Here is a 12,719-nt window from a genome sequence, read left to right as displayed (position 1 = left end):
CGCGAGGGGCGGGGCGGGACCACGTGACGGGGGCGCGAGTCCGGCGCGCGGGTGTAAAAGGCCCGGCTGAGGCAAGGCCGCCTCATAGCGGCGGGCGGATGGGCTGGGGGGAGGGGCGTGGTATGCTGCTGCGGGCTCTGGGTGGGGTCTCCGCGACGCTGGGAGCCGTGTCCGTCCGGCTGTGGGTGGCTCTGAGCGCTCTGGGCTTGCTGGGGTGGGTCCGGGGTCTGTTTGCGGAGCCGTGGGGGCCGGCAGTCCCGCTGCTCCGGGGAGTGCCCGAGCTCGGGGCTGGCCCAGGGGCTGTCTGCGGCCCCCTGTGTTGGGGGGACCCGAGTGGGGGGAGGAGGCTGGTGTGACTCCCTTGCACCCAGGAGAGGTGTCAGCCCTTCCTGCGGCTCTTCAGGGCTCCCCTCTATTTTGGGGCACCTCCTGGGTGGCATCCTGAGAGGCAATCAGGATTAACAGGGATGAACCCCCCTGCTGCCGGAGGCCTCGCTGCCGTGTGGGAGCAGGGCTAGTCACAGCTTCGGGGACAGGAAAAAGCCACCTCTCGGCCCTTGTCTCATGCCTTCTGAGGGGTTCCCTTCTTCTGGGGAGAGGGTCTGGCTCTTCTGCCTCTTCATAGCCGCCAGTTGGAGAAGACGGAGCTCTCTGCAGAGGTGCAGAGCGCTTGGTGTGGGGTTTGTGTACGTTCGGGGTTTTTACTGAACCAGTAAATGTAAGGCCTGGTTGCTAGGTGCACAGCCTAAACTGAGGGGACAAGCCATCTCCTGTTGCACAGAGCCGTAAATCTGACTTGGAGCTGCCCCATGGGCAGAATTCTGTTGCAGCTTCTCTGGCAACAGGATTTTCCATATTGCCCTTTGGAAACATTTTCAAGCCTAACCCAGCTGAGGTGCAGGAGGGCTTTGTCGTTCCACTGCTGATGGCCCATGGGAAAAACTGGTCTGTGCTCCTCTCTGCAGGCTGTGTGCTGTTGTGCCGTCCTGCCGTGGACATGCTGCAGGATGAATGGATGAAGGGGCCGTGACACAAGGCCACCTTGTCTCTGGAGGCTGGCGTTGTCTTCTGGTATGGGCTGTAGCTAACACAAAGCAAACTCCAGATCTAAGGTCCTGCCATGCGTTTCTGATGGTTGCATTAATGAGGCTGTCCTGCTAACACAGTGAGCGAGGGCCGGTGCTCCTGAGACTGGCTGGAGCACAAAGTCTGCCCTTGCATTCAGTCTGTGGGTAGAAGTTCAGGATGAAAAACAAACTGAGGTTTGAAGTGTGGGGTGTTCAGTGTGAGACAGCACGAACTGACCTCTGCTCCCTCCTAAGTAGCCGCCACGTCTTCTCCATGTGTTTGGGATGCTTGTTACAGTTGTTCCTGGTCCGTAGTCCCTGCCTGCACCTTGTCTGCGACCCTCTGAACCCATGCCTGGTGCATGTGGGCCTTGAGCAAGAAAGATCTTGTAGCAAGGGGGCTTGGTGTCTCTTGGGGTAGCGAGTTCAGAGCTCTCCTGGGTGAGGCTTCCTGTGCAGCTTAGGCTTGCATCCCTTCCTTTGCAGTTATGCTCCATAATCTGCACAGTCATGTTGATTGACTCATGCTTGGCCTGGGCTACTGAGACAGTGTGAAATAGCTGTGAAGTCCAAAGAAAGAAAGACCCATGCTCCATCTTCTTTCCTGTCCCCCCTCCCTGCCCTGAACCCAAGGGCTTTGCCCAGCCTTTTGTCTGAATTAAAAATGGCCTCTTTGTTTCCATCCACCCAGGAAAGCAGGCTGGATTGTGGTTTTAGCCCTGCATTGTGGTGCAAGTACCAACACCAGGAGGCAGAAGGTAACCTGGGTTTTTGCCTTTAGGGGTTGCTAGAAGCTGGTGAAGAGCAGCCGTACTTGCAGTGTCAGGGAATTACCACAGTGTGAGTTTGTTTATGGGCATGCAAGAGTTGTGTGCACGTGGGACAGAGGTAAGACTGCACGTGGGGCTTTAATTTCACTGTTTTTCTGTTTTCTGTTGCCTTAGTGCAGTTGTCTCCAGATGCTCCATCAGAAACATCTTCTGAGCGGAGCTGGGAGCCTGGTAGGGTGCTTTTGCTGTTGCCAAGGGTGGGCAGGTTGCATGATCAAGCCAGGCTGCTGTGAGAAGAGCTTTTGGCTGATTGGGTGTTAATTAGTTTTGGAGTGAAATATGAGGAATGCAAAGTACTATTTTAAGCTTCAGCTTGGCTGAGGGAAGGAAGGAAGGAAATGAGGCCCTGGGGATTAATGAAATGATTTCACTGATGTTGTTGTAGGGCAATAAGCCTGAAGTCAGAGTGCTTTTGACTTGCTGTACTCAGCGGAGGTCACAGACTTTTGCATCTAATCCCTTCTCAGGGCACTGGCTCGGCAGTTTTATGAGGCTGAGCCTCGGGCAAGCTTCCCAGCAGACCCTGATGAAGGGTCTGAGAGCAGAGCACAAAGCCCTGGGGATTGTCAGCTCTGCCACAGCCTCTTGGGCACCAAATTGGAGCCAGCTGCAGTCTGCATCGTGCATCCGCACAGCTGCTATGGCCCGATGTGATGGGGGCTCAGCCGCACGCAGCCGAGTGGCTTGATGTTCACCCGTGGTTGCTAGAGGATGTGTACGAAGGAAGGCAGGGGAATCTCTGCTAGGTATGGAGAGGTGCTGCTCTTGTTGGCTGCTTTAACTTTTTCACCCCTTGCTGTAATTGGGTCATACGGAGGTTGGAAGCAGGGCCGGGGGAGTGAGGAGCTGTGAAGCCTGCATTGCAGCTGCCTGAGCTGGGCGGCTTTCATGGGCGAATATAGTGCTTGGATCACTAGAGCTGTCACTTTAACATCCTTCAGCAGCACTAAAGCAACCTTGAAGAAAATCGATACCCAAGAACTCACTGGGAAAGGCCAAGTCAGGAAAAAAGGAAAGGCTGATTACAGGAAAGTGTGAGATATACACAGGGAGAACTAAGTCAGAAAGAGTTCAGCTACTTCAACATCCAAGTCAAACAAGACACATGTATTAATGAAAATACCCCTTACACGGGCTCCGGCACAAAAGTCGGATGTGTCAATCCCCTGGTTCTGGCTACTACACCCAGGTGTTAGCTGAAAAATGAGGTTCTGTAGCAGCCCCAAGAGGTCACCTCCACAGCTGCAGCAGGGTGAAAGCAGGGACAGAAATTTGGGCTGGTCACATTTGTTTGGATGCCTTTCATAGCAGTGTAGTAATGTTCTGACAACCTTTGCTGGTTAATCATGTAAATGGGCAAATGCCACAGAAGGCAGGTGTGAGATTTTCTGCTGATGTATGGCTAGGGTAGCTAGAGCTGGAAGTGAACCATCAGGTCCTATCCATCTTCTGGACAAAGTGAAACCCATTCCTCATGTCTATTGTATACTCCTTTATCCGGTCTTGTTTTTAAAGCCCCGTGCAACAGCGCTTCCAGCCTTCTGCAAAGGAGACTATTCCCATTGCTCATAAATCTACTATCAGGAAGCTGTTTCCAAGATTAAAGCTAAATGTTTCCCCTCTCTAGTTTCATGCCCCAGCTCCCAGTTCCCTCTCTGCTGTAATCACCATGTCTCAGTCTCCTCCCAGCAGCTGGCAGTTCATGTGGATGCATGCTGGGGCCTCCATACCCCACACCAAGACCCCAAAAAACCTCCATGCCATGTCTGCCCCAAGAAGACTTGTGATGAGGCACGTTGGAAACGGGGTGTGCTGCCCAAATGTTTGGAAATGGCTGATCCAGGCTTTGGGCAGGCAATTGTGTAATGGCGTTAAGAAAAATGTCTCTTGCCGTAGTTCCCTCTTGGCTAGTTTAAGAGCTGTTCAGAGCATTGACTTAGTGTTTGGCCCATGGATGAAGTGCTTAAAGGTCATTATCTGGGCAAGGTCTGTGTGGTTTTGGGACAAGCTTCCAGTGCACTGATAGTGGAGTTCAGGGTCTGTTGTGGGTATCGTACCACCTATGGCAGCAATGATTGCTCCTGAAACTGTGACAATAAACCACGGTGGTAAGCCTGTGGACCTGAAAAATCTACGTGATGTGTGGGCAGGGATTTCTGATGGAGGAGGGAGCAAGGGAAGGGAAGACACAGGACATCTGGGCTCATGTGGGAGTGGTGGGAGCCAGGGAGGAGTGTGGGATCCTGAGTCTCTTGGCTGTGGCACTCAGCCCTTCATTAGTAAAGCTTGGAGAAGACCCCAAGTCTTTTCATCAGACCCTAAAATAAGTCTAAGCCAAGGCAGCAGTCACGGGAGAGGCTGATTTCTTGGCAGAGGCTGTTCTGCATGACGGAGGAGGCAGGATGTGGCTTTCCCCAGCACCCCTGGGCACAAGAGTGGGGGAAGGCCCCAGTTCTCCTGTTCTGGGAGGCTTTTCACACCAGTCTTTGATGTCCCTCCCAGCCTTCATCACACTCAACTCTGCTGTTCCCAGGGCCATTTTGGGGAGGTCCTTGGGTTGGTGGGGGGAGAGGCTCCTGAGGGGGACCCTTACCACCCGACCTCCCCTGAGGTCACCCCGTCACTTTTCCACGCAGGTTGGCAAATCCCCTGTAGCTCTGTCCTCTGTGGGACTTCAGGGGAGGCCCTCGACAAGAAAGGTGCTTGCCTTCAGCTGGCTTCTTCTAATGCCCTGTACCACCAGACAAAATCTTCATGGGTTTTTTTTAAAACTTTTACATGAAAAAGCAACACTGAGATTTCCTCCTGACATTTAACTCGTCAGTAAGTGACAAACTGAATAAACATTCCTGTTTCACTGGGACAAAGGCTCCAAGATCCTGCTGTGACTAAAATGTTTCATCATTTCCACAGTGAAATGTTTCAGTTAAAAAAAATAAGAAGAAGCACTAAAAATGACACATTTCAATGTTTTTCTAATTATTTTCTCCATTTTGGCTGAAGCTATTAGTCAAAATTTGGCCCTATTTCACAAATAGTTTTGGAATCTTCAGAAACTTCTATTTTGGTGACTTTTCCTGTTATTGGTGAATAACAGTTTGATCTCTGTGCTGCTCACCAGCGCAGTGTGTGTTCCCGTTCACCCAGAGGAGCTTTCCTTGCAGGTTTGCTGCTGGGACCTGCTTGGGCATCCCAGCACCGTGACTCCCGCAGCTCCCCGGCTGCACAACCGCCTGCCTCCACCAGGCAGACTGAGGCTGCCTCTACCCTTTCCCATGCAGGATGTATGTCGAAATGCATGTGTGTGCATGTTGGGTTCAGGCCATAAGACTTGCTCATCTTTGCGTCTCTTTCTTACATGTGGATGGAGCCTCAGTGCCACACGGTGATGGAGAAGGATCTTTTGTGCAAGACTGATCCCAGGCTATCCTAAGCAGCTGCACTCAATGATGTATCTGGGCTGAACCTCTGTGCCAAGTTTCTCCCAGTTGCTGGCACAACTTGTTTGTTGGATTCCAGGTGAGCAATGTTTTTCTCCCCAAAACCTGGCTCCTATAAGCGTGTTGCCTCTGCGGCTCAGCAGCAGTCCTGGAGATGAGCTGGGGAGCTTGTGAGCTGAGGAATGGCGAACAAACTGGGATTTTTGCTATTGCCTCTGTCCTCATGCCTGCTCTGCCTGCATGAGTCAGAGAGGAACAACATCTGTTGATTTTTAGGGTCACACATGGCTTTGTTTAGCTTGTTAATTGTGATAGTGTGTCCTGTGACTGACACATGGCTGCTTTCAGTGGTGGGTACTGAGGCTTAGAAACAAAAGGCTAAAGCATGTTCTTCTCTTGATTGGTTTTGGACCTTACCTCCTCTCAACCATGGCTCGCTCCCTGCAGCGGCCCAGGGAACTGCCCTGCTCAAGGGCAGATGCTGCTCCAGGGCTGGTGGAGAGGTGGTAGGGCATTGAACCATAGAATCATTAAGGTTGGAAAAGACCTCTAGGACCAAGTCCAGCCATCAACCCAACACCGCCAGGCCTCCTAATCCATGCCCTGAAGTGCCACGTCTACATGTTTTTGAACACCTCCGCTTGTGCACCACTCAGCCTCAGGAGGAGGGCTCTGCAGCACTGTCTAAAAGCACAGCGCTTTTCAGAGCTCCCTTAGGTTGAATTTTGGAGCCAGTTGTTTCTTAGCATCCTTTTGTACCCTTTAGTTCACCTTTCTTCCTGAGGCACCTGAATGAAGGGGCTGCTTTGAATCCACCTTCTCCTGATCTCTTCTACATATGACTCTGTTGTTGAGCCTGTAACCACGGGACAAGCAGGTACTGCTAAAGACGAGGAAGGTAACTCATGCCATTTCCTCCACTCGCTCAGTCCTCTTCAGCATCCTGCTGTAAATATGGATTTGCAAGAAAAAAAAGTACAATTTTATTAGTTTTGGAAGAATAAAATCTCAATGCTAGTTTTATCCAAAGCGCTTCCTAGCATCTGATATTTCTGCAGACTAGGGTAGATGTACTTTTTATTCCTCCTTCTGAAAAAAAAAGGTAGAGAGGACTGATGCAGTGTCATCTAAACTTGGAGCAGCCTATGCCGCAGCAGCTGATGAGGTTTTGCAAAATTAGAACCATCCCCAGTTTTCCCCTAACTCTTGGTATGACGGTGTGCCAGTTTTTCATCCTGTCTTTGTTCTAGAAGACTCACCATATACCTTAAAAAACAAGTATTGGAGGCAGTTGCCCTTGCCTGCCTTGAGATACTCTGGTGTGTGTCAAGGACCTTGTCCAGCTGAAGGGGGATCTCCTTTGTCTTAAGGGATTTGTAGCCAGACGGTTTCATTTCTGCACCCTGCCTAGCTGTGCCACCCCAGGCTGCTCTGAGGTGCCCTGCAGGGATCGCACTAGCGCAGTGACTGCAGCGTTCCTGCGCCGGTCGCTTGCATTCAGCTCAACCACAGAGCATGTGCTTGGCCAGTGTCACTGTCACTTAAAGGCTAGCTCAGCACTTTCATGAAAAAGCAGCAGCTGTCCCTATACTGTGGGCATGGCCCTGTGCAGATGAGTGGGAAGAGAGGCAAAGGAACAGGCTGCATTGTCCCCAGAAAATTTTATTGCTTTTGAGATGGAAAGATGTCACTTCACTCTTCCTTCTCACAGCACAAGGGAGAGGGTGAACCAGCTTTGGTTTAGCAGTCCTAATAACTATCATATGTGAGCTTTAGGGTGCTTATACAGGACAAACCATCCCTTCTGGCTTTTTGCTGCAGTCGAACAGCTGCTGGCAGCTCTGCTCGTGCTGTTGGAGGGTGAAGGAATTGCAGCACTGAGAGCAGCCATTAGCTTTTTCCAAGTAGACCTTGGCAATCCCTGGGATGTGAAAAGTCCCGAAGAAAGCAAATGGGCTTTGGCTGGGGTCTTGGAGCCTGAACGTGAGCTGCTCTACCAGAACTCACTGTACTGGTATGGAAGTGAGGAGCTTGCAATGTTTGCAAGGCGCATTGACACTCCCCTTCCTGAACTGGAGAGCTTCCTGCCCATTTGTTTCTCCCCCTCAACCCCCGTATCCCTTCTCAGCAGGGACTAATACACTTGTCTTCTAGGCTGGCTTAGTACTGACACGAGATTGCATCTGCCTGTATCAGTATGCATGCTCCCCCCGCCTTCAGCCTTCCCCCTGCTAAGGATAGTTGAATCCCTTGGCTAATTTCAGCAGCGTTTGGCAGAGAGGAGATTTCTCAAAAGCACTGAATTCCTGCAAGTATCACAGAGGTGGGTGGTTTGGTTTGATACCCAAATTTGTGCCCCCTCTAAGCGAGGTCTCGGGCGGTTGGCCAGCTGGCAGAGTGGGAGCTCAGTGCCCAGCTGGCACATACAGCTCCAAAGCCAGCCACAGCGTACTCCAGCTCCTGCCCAGCAAGGTGGGGAGCAGATATAGGGCAATGGGGGGCACTGCAGGGAAGAGTAGGGGATACCTGGGGTGCGTACATGTGTGAGGGCTGGCATTACTGCAGCACGGGGGCTATAACGGGTATGGGAAGGAGCTGTGATTATTGATGTGTGAGGAGAGATATAGGAGCTATACGACATCAGTCCATGAGGGCTTCTTCCATTCCCAGTACAGCCACTGCTCAGTAAAACAGTACAGGACAGGTTCTATGTTAAAATGTGAAAAAGGCTCAATGACAACACTAAGACTATAACCTTGCTTTAAATAAATCTCCGAAAGCCAACCTAAAGTGAGTCAGGGATAGGCAGCCAGAGCCTGGTCCTGCTGGTTTTGACCTACAAGGCAGGATTGCTAATGCAAGCACTCGAGCAATGCAAGTCTGTCCAGCTGTAAAACTGCTATTCCAAATAGTCATTCAGTTTTAAGAATGGGTAAAGCTTTTTTCAGAACTTTAATTTAAGGAATGGGGTGCGCTTTCCTGGTTAAAGGTAGGATCATGGTCCCCTAAGTGCTATTGAAAGCTCAATCCGTTTCTCTGCACAAAAGCTCTGTGTTTTCCTCTCCTTTCTCCTGCCCCAGGATGTGTTCTGCACCAGGCAGCATTTGCTGAACTTGGCTCCGGAGAGTCTGTCTCCCTGCAGCTGCTTTTTCTGCTGCATCTCTGCAAATCATCAATATTCATGTGTTTCATTGGCAGAACCTTTAAAGGGCTCTGGAAATCCAGAGTGGGATCCAGTGCTGGAAAAGTCTTTCCTGCATGGGGTTAGGGAGCAGTGGGCTGTGCGTTTGCCACGAGAGGGGGTTATGAGCCTGCGGGATCCCAGGAGGAGTGGATGCTGAGGGTGCTATGGCTCAGGGCAGGGTGCCCTGACAGGTCCTGGCTGGAATGGGCATCACCCTCCGGCTGCACCAAGCAGCTTTGTTGTGTGCGTCAGCCTGCCGGGGCCACCCTGGTGTGTGGCTGTGTTGCGGGGATGGGCTGCAGAAGGCACCTTTATCTCGTTCTGCAGACTTTGCTGGAGCTTCATCCCATTTCCCTGTAAAGGATGGGATGACAGTGGATTAAAATGCAATAAGGCCTGATAAGTGCTGATGGATGGTTAAGTGGGGTGGTGTTTTAGCAGGAGTTGTGGCACTTGCCACAAGGCAAACAGTGAGGCAGAAGCATGTTTGGGTGGGAGGAGCTCAGTCCTTCTTGTCTGCCTGCAGCTCCTTGCTCCTGCATGGCCAGGTTTGGGAAAGCTAAAGCAGAAGGTGATTTTCCTGACTGCAGTCAGGGTAAGGAATGCTTCGCACACTCTCCCTCTTCCTTGAGTCTGGTTAAGCATCACTTTCCTTGAACATATCTTCCTGTGAGCTGCCTCCACTGCCCCATACTGTTCTCTCCTTTGCACTGATGCAACTGCTTGTGTGATTGCAGAAAACCTGTTTGAGGAATTTACCTGGCTAATCCTGTTTCTTTCCCCACCCCCCTTCCCCAGACAGGAATATTTCCTTTGCAGGTGTTGCATGAGCATGTTGTGTTCTGGGGTCTGAGTTAATCTACCTGCAGCCAATAGAATTGAAACTAAATTATCCTGGCGTATTCTCTTGCACCTTTCTCTGCTGTAATATAAAAAGCCCTAATTTCTCCTGCCAGGTGATCTCCAAGTCATTGAGGTGGATATATGTGCAAAGAGTTTAGAGAAGTTGTTTTGTTTCAGCTTGAATACTGAATGGGAATTGAGAGGCCTGGGGTTTATTGTGTTGTTGTCTGGGCTTTTTCTGTTGCTTTCTTCCACTATATTTTGCAGCCTTTGTGCCCACATGCAAAGACTAAAATGCTTGAGCAAGGGCTTGGACGTTTGAGTATCTTCCTGGGTGAGATATTCTCTCCTGCCATTAGAGAAGGTAAGATGGAGAATGTAGAAAAGGACACTAATTAGGAAACCCTCTTCTTTCTTTGAGACTTGTGGACTTAAAATTTTGGACTCAGTTTTGCGATTTCCTGTGATCTACACCTTTTATGAGCCTTTGTAAGCCCAAAGATTTTTCAGCCAAGAAACCACCTTAAAGCAAGGGATAGTCCAGACTATCAATGGGATCAAAAACTAGCCTAGCTCATGAAGTTCTCATTCTGCAACAGTTCCCATTTAAACCTCCTATTTGTGTGCCGAGGCCACTGCCGATGGCCCCAGTACAGCATCAAGTGTTTGGAGGCTACATGGTGAAGTGGAACTGGTTCAGAAGAAAAAGAAACCTGCTGCCAGACAGGGACTATTAGCCCCGACTGTGCCCAGCCTTGGTCACCAGGCAGCCTTGCAGGCTGTTGTACGGAGCAGGGAGCACAGGCGTGAGATGCTCCATCAGGTGTGAAGAACCCATAGAGGCTTTTTAAGTATTCATGGTGGAACAGGAACCGGGTGTCCTTGGTTTTATTCAAAGATCTGTTTTTCCATCCTCTGTGCTGCAGCCTCTGTGTTCTTTTGGCTTTTATTTAATTTGCTCATGCTCCAGAGCCTACATTGCCTCCAACAGGGTCCTACTCTGTGGCCCTCCAGTTCCTGCCACAGCAAGGCCCTGGCCTCAATTTTAACGTCAGGACACTAATTTGGTATTTTCCCTCCCCGCTCCGTGGCCTTCTGCTCAGTGTTCAAAGCCTTGGGAACGGTGGAGGTTCTGGGGATGTGGAGTCAGGCTGGGGATGTGCTGTGCCATTGCGGCATTTGCAGTTGAATTCTTCTATGAAGTATCCTTTCTGGTCTGTCTGCTGCACAGAGATGAGGAATAGTCCCCAGTCCCCATCCATCAAACATAATTAGGGCCATTTCCTAAGGAACCTTTGGACTGCTCAGGTAGGAACTGAGAGGAAGACAGAACGTCATGTCAACAGGCATCGATTCCAAGAAAGAGAAGAACCAGGAGCCTCTTCTGTGGTGCTGGGTCTGTCTCCAGGGCTGGTGGTAAAATCCCAGTTGCTGGACCAACAAACACCAGTAGCCCAAATATTTGCTCAAAAAGGAGAAAAGCCCCAGGTGATGAAAACCTTAGGGGTCAGGATGAAGTCAGGTACTCCCCGATGCTTTGTGCTCTCCTGCACCAGCGTGCTCAGCGTTGTGGTCCTGACCAGTGACCTGGATTCCTGCTTCTGCCTCCCAGAGACTGGGAGATCCTGAGCAAATCTTAGTGTTTTTCCCTGAAGTGGCTATAGTTTATTTTTCCTGAGAAAGGATTTGGTTTTTTTAGGAGATATCAGTCAAAATAGAATCTGAATCTCTTCCAGAGAGGGTGTTGGTTGGATGAGTGTCTCGATTTATTTGTTGCATTAGTTTTTGTTGGTTTTTACATTGTTGGTGCATCCATTAGGCCACATACCAAGGAAAATGTGGAGGGGAGGGGACAGGCTAAAGCAACTGTGTCTTTTGAAATGTCCATTAATCTCCACTTATACAAGGAATTTTTTCCCCAAAGGTCACAATTAAAACATAATCCAATGGACCTGGTAAGTTGTCCTCCACTCTCTGATTTAGTACCTTGAAAAATTGTCCTGAATTTTACTTTTCCTGCGATTTAGGGTTTGGTGAGTTGGTTTTTTCACATTCAAGATCTTGAAACATCTTGGAGGGTGACAGTTATGTCCCCTCATGTCTGGACATGTGGTAGCTAGGTACTGTTAGGGTCCCTGCGCATTCTCCACATGTGTTTCAGGTCCCATGTCTTTCAGCTCTTGTTCATCACCATCACCTCCCAGCCAAGGCTTGTACCCTAATGCACATACCATGTTATCATCGAGCAGGTCCATACAGGCTCTGTGGAATATACCCTCTTTGGAATATAGTTTTCGCTGCATTGCAAGGAAGCCGAAGTGAATTTTTTTAGCTGGTTTCACTTGCTGAAATGGCTTGGCGCAGGGTGTCATGAGTGTGTGGGCCAGGGCGGATGGGCAGCCGAGAGGGCAGAGCTGGGGCAGCCAGCAGTTGTGCTGGTTTAGGCTTCCATGGAATCGAGCTGTAGCTGCTCAGGTTTGAGCACCCTGCTTTGACCTACCTCAACAACAAATCAATGCCACACATGGCATAAGAACCAGAGAGTCCTGGTCCTCCAGGTGTTGCTTTTTTATCAGGACAAGTTATTAGTGAGCCTGACTTTCTTGTTTGGCTTTGCTGTCTTGGGACTCTGGCTGGCAAGCATAATTAATAATGGCCAGGGTTTGTAATTCCTGGCACAGAAACAGCATTAATGGATTTGTTCAGTTCCCTTTTATCAGCCTTTGCAGCCTGCCTCTTATCTCATTACTTTGGGGAGGGCTGAGATGGGATTAAATGAACCTGAAGGCCTGATAAATGGAGATAGAAACCTAAGAGCTGGGGCAGATCAATACAAGTCCATCATGAAGACTTGTGGAGAGCTTTCAGGGCTGACTAATTGAATGGACCCAAGTCCCAGGGAACGAGGCTGCCGTGGGATGGTGCAGGAGCTCAGGGACCCCAGAGGAATGTGTCACAGCAGTCGTGAAACCTGTTGGGCTGTGTGAAAGCGGAGCACATGTGAAGGCATCTGGCACTTTGCTTCCTGCAAATCAATCCTGTGCTTCTGTTCTCCTGACTCAGCAGTTTGCTGTAGTGCTGATTAGCATCTTGGCTGCATGAAACTTTCCCAGGCTTCACAGCACTGCAAAAAGTTGCCGCTGCCTCCTGCATCTAAAGAAGCCACTTATGTTATTTGTGCTCTTCTCCCCCCCAGAGGTGAACTGTGATATGTGGAACATATTAGTCACTGTCTGTAGAGGGGCTCTGGGTGGAGCTGGGATCTGGAGGAAAAAGAGGGAAATGGACTACTGCTGTTTCATGTGGGGATAAGGATGCAGAGTTTGGAAGCTTCTCCAAGCCATCTAACACACCT

The 12,719-nt window shown here is 50.2% G+C and overlaps 1 long non-coding RNA gene across 10 annotated transcripts in view; it reads left to right on the top strand.

Moving 5' to 3' along the window:
* The first annotated feature begins 27 nt into the window (after positions 1 to 27).
* Positions 28 to 12,719, top strand: part of LOC142049237 (uncharacterized) — a 46,750-nt gene continuing 34,058 nt past the window's right edge. For 4 of the 10 annotated variants that reach the window (XR_012657644.1, XR_012657638.1, XR_012657640.1 and 1 more), the window contains exons 1-2: positions 157 to 5,416; positions 6,104 to 6,214. This is a non-coding gene — a long non-coding RNA (uncharacterized LOC142049237). Of the gene's footprint in view, positions 72 to 156; positions 5,417 to 6,103; positions 6,215 to 6,241; positions 9,729 to 12,719 lie in introns of those variants that run through there. The other 6 variants (XR_012657643.1, XR_012657642.1, XR_012657641.1 and 3 more) reach the window with 5 other exon arrangements.

The sequence above is a fragment of the Phalacrocorax aristotelis genome, chromosome W (genome assembly GCF_949628215.1).
Source record: "Phalacrocorax aristotelis chromosome W, bGulAri2.1, whole genome shotgun sequence".
NCBI classification, from domain to species: Eukaryota; Metazoa; Chordata; class Aves; order Suliformes; family Phalacrocoracidae; genus Phalacrocorax; species Phalacrocorax aristotelis.
This window is presented reverse-complemented; position numbering and strand designations above follow the sequence as displayed.